The following is a 3,547-nucleotide window of genomic DNA, read 5'->3' on the forward strand; positions in this document are numbered from 1 at the left end:
GGGTCATTCAGGAGGCAGAGGGAGCCAGAGGAAGGCAGGGACCAGAGCCTTTATTGTGGTTTTCCCAGGAAGGAATGGGCCAGGTAGGGTGGACATGCTGAACAGGCTTGGGATAGGGCAGCTTGAATAATCTGGGGCAGGGGATGGGTCTGAGATATAGGGGTGGTCCCTAGTTGTGTCATCCCTGGTGCATACTGCGAGTAGATCTCCCAACTCTTTCCACACTATCGGCTTGCAAGTTTCCCAGTGGACTCTGTACATGTCTGAGTCCTTATCTCTCCTTCTTAAAAGGACACCAGGCATTTTGGATTAGGGCCCACCTTAATGATTTAGGGCAGGTGGAATATTGGCTTGGTGTGTGTGAGTTAGATAAAGAAGGGGCTGGGGATAGGGACTCTGAATTGGTTGATTTGCATTTGAAAGGAATGCTCTGTGAGCAGGCAAGTTGCTTGCCATTTCTAGGAATTTGTTACCTTGAGGAGGGGAGAGGCAGTTTCTCCCTGTGTCTGCAAGATCACAGGATGTCAAAGCATTATAAAATACAGAAAATATAAAGCGTGATGAACACGGGCTGCAACTGTGGGCTTCCGTCCTTCTGGCTTTTGCAGGGGTAGGGGTGTAGGAGGAGGGGTAGGGGTCTATGAAGAGGGGGAGGGGTGTAGAAGGAAGTGGAGAAGTGTAGGAGGAGGGAGAGGGGTGTAGTAGAAGGGGGAGGGGTGTAGGAGGAGTGGGAGGGGTGTAGGAGGAGCGCTGTAGGAGATGAGAGGACAAGAGCAAAATTGGGGTAGTCACTCTCCTGTCCCCTCCCTGGCTGTCTGTGTTACTTCACTGAGTCCCTGCTTCTCCAGGGTGGGCTCTGTAGCTCAACTTTCTCCTTGGTTTCTGCCCCTCCTCATCTCTCCTGGGCTATAGCGCTGCTCCTTATGAGCCCCCCAAACCCTCCCCACACTTGTCGGGGGAAACTATTTTCAACCCTTCTTTGAATTATCCTAATTTGAGTGTGCAGTCTGTGTCCTGTTGGGACCCTTACTAATATCTGAATAGTCCCAGAGGTGGACTCTACGGCCCTCACAATGGATTCTGGAATTGGGTTGCTCATGTATTCGATGACCTCAGGGGTAACCTGCTTACTGGGGACATTATTAGAACAGGGCACGTGCTGGCATCATGATGATCATATTATCTTCATATTACCGTCAGTGGTAGCATGGGATGAAGTGCAGGTGGAAGGCAAGGCGCTGGCAGATCAAGTGGCTGTGGCACTTAGTTGCTATGGCAACAATAGTGATGATCAAGATTATGGTGTCATTTAGCTCCTGCTTACCACCCAGGGAGCTTGCAGAAGGAATAAAAGGAATTAATGCCATGAATATTCAATTAAGAGCCTGTGTACGGAGGCTGCTCTCAAGGAATCCTCTCCTGTGGCCTCAGGGCAGACGTGAGTGAGGTTCTAGTTCATGTGCTGATGATTATAGGGTTGTAGAGTAGAGCACCAATTCAAAGCTCAACCCAACCAGGTCTCGCAGAGGTAAGGACAATGGGAAAAAGGACTCATGGGTATGGGATGGGGACATTTAGGCAGATGTGGAATGAGGCTACACATTTCCCTAAACCTTCCTTATCAATATGAGTTAAAAAAAGTAGTAAGAGCAGCCTTATTATTTTTTAATTTGGGTGTGCCACCTGTTTCATATCTTCCTATTGGGGCCCTGCCTGTCACATGTTTTCACAAACACCTTCCTCGCCACCTACTGAAGCTCACTCTCATCATCACCCAGTTACTCTCTGTTACCTTACTCTGTTGTTAGTGAGTTTTTGTTTCTATTATTTATTTTTACCAATTTAAAAACAATGATCAGGCCGGGCATGGTGGCTCACACCTGTAATCCCAACATTTGGGAGGCAGAGGCAGGTGGATCACCTGAGGTCAGGAGTTTGAGATCAGCCTGGACAACATGGTGAAAGCCCATCTCTACCAAAAATATAAAAATTAGCTGGGTGTGGTGGTGGGAGCCTGTAATCCCAGCTACTTGGGAGGCTGAGGCAGGGAAATCTCTTGAACCCGGGAGGCAGAGGTTGCAGTGAGCTGAGATGGTACCACTGCACTCTAGCCTGGGTGACAGAGGCAGATTCCGTCTGAAAAAAAAAAAAAAAATCAAAATGAGTCTCTATTCGGTACATGTCATGTCATTTTGTGGCCTGTCTTACTGGAACAGCAGCTGCCATCACATGGCAGATCCTGCTCCGTGAGGCTCACTCGTCTCTCTCTGTGCCTGGAACAGGCTGGGGACAGAGCAGGCCCTCACACAGGATTGAATAATGGAAGGGATAAATGGATGGTCTATAAATGGTTATACTTCCTTGGTGGACACTCCAAACTCCTCCAAAAGGCCTTTGAAATATTGTTTCAGCTTTATTGGGAGCAGGCAGCCAACTTTCCAGTCTTGGAGTGACATGCACAAAGCAAGGTTTTGGGGGAGCTGTGAGGGTGGACTGGAAGGGAATAAATGAGGTGGCCAAGTCCACTGGGAGACTTGCAAGCCAATAGGATGGAAAGAGTTGGGAGATACTCACAGTATGGTGGTGACAGACGGGGGCAGTTGAGAGACATGCAAGGGAAGAGTTGAAAGGAGGAGACTGAATTGGAAGTCCCGAGAGAGAGGTGGCCAAGAAGAACTGCAGATAGCTCAGTGGGCGACCTGGATGTCTGGCAGGATGGAGGTGCTGTGGGTGGACACAGGGCAAGTAGGGACAGGGTCTGCATGGAATCACTTGGGTGCCTCCCCATTGTCCTTTTGGTCTTGCCTCTGATTCCAGCCCTAGCCATGGTGAGGAGATGAACACTGACCTTGATTAGCGTTGTGCTGATGGTAGCTCATCTCTATATGCCTGCGGAAGCCGGATTGGAATTCATGGCTGGGCACCACTGAAGTTGATAAGGGCTGACATCTCATGGACCAACCCTCATGGACCATCTCATGGACAAACCCTCAACCACTGGGAGATGGGAGCTGCTGGATAAATGATTCTGTCTTCTGTCCCTTGGGCAGATGATGCAGAGATATTTTATTCTCTTCTCATGATGTCCTGGTGATGGGATGGGGAGCTTGATACCACATTACAGTGTGTGTGGCATTGATGGTATTGGCTTTTCCTCCTTCCCTGTTGATGCTTACTAGCACCTCACTGGCATCCCTGGTTGACTTCCCAAAATAAACTACCTGCACACAGTCCTTTTCTAAGGCTGCATTTTAGGAGGGGGAAAGAGGCCACACCAACACAGATCTCTATTGGTGGGAGATCATGTGTCTGGTTTGAGGAGTTCAGAGTTTGATATTATCCTGGCATCTCTACACATGCTGGGTCTAAGATGTGCTACAGGGGTGTGGATTGAACAACACACACCCTAAAATGAGAGCTGTTGCCAAGAACAGGTGCATTTCCTAAGAGAGAGTATGAGGAAGACAATAATAGAGAGTGCTAAACACTGAGTCATGGGGGAAAGCGTAGTGGGATTAATTCACCCCAGCATGCATTTTCTGTGTGT

General features: G+C 48.8%; 1 long non-coding RNA gene across 1 annotated transcript; it reads left to right on the forward strand.

Annotated features, from left to right (window-relative positions):
- Positions 1-1,158: 1,158 nt before the first annotated feature.
- LOC129057902 (uncharacterized) lies at positions 1,159-3,142 on the forward strand. The gene is made up of 2 exons (XR_008522676.1): positions 1,159-1,528; positions 2,818-3,142. It is a non-coding gene; the product is annotated as an uncharacterized LOC129057902 (long non-coding RNA).
- The last annotated feature ends 405 nt before the right edge of the window (positions 3,143-3,547 follow it).

The sequence above is a fragment of the Pongo abelii genome, chromosome 11, assembly GCF_028885655.2.
Source record: "Pongo abelii isolate AG06213 chromosome 11, NHGRI_mPonAbe1-v2.0_pri, whole genome shotgun sequence".
NCBI lineage: Eukaryota > Metazoa > Chordata > Mammalia > Primates > Hominidae > Pongo > Pongo abelii.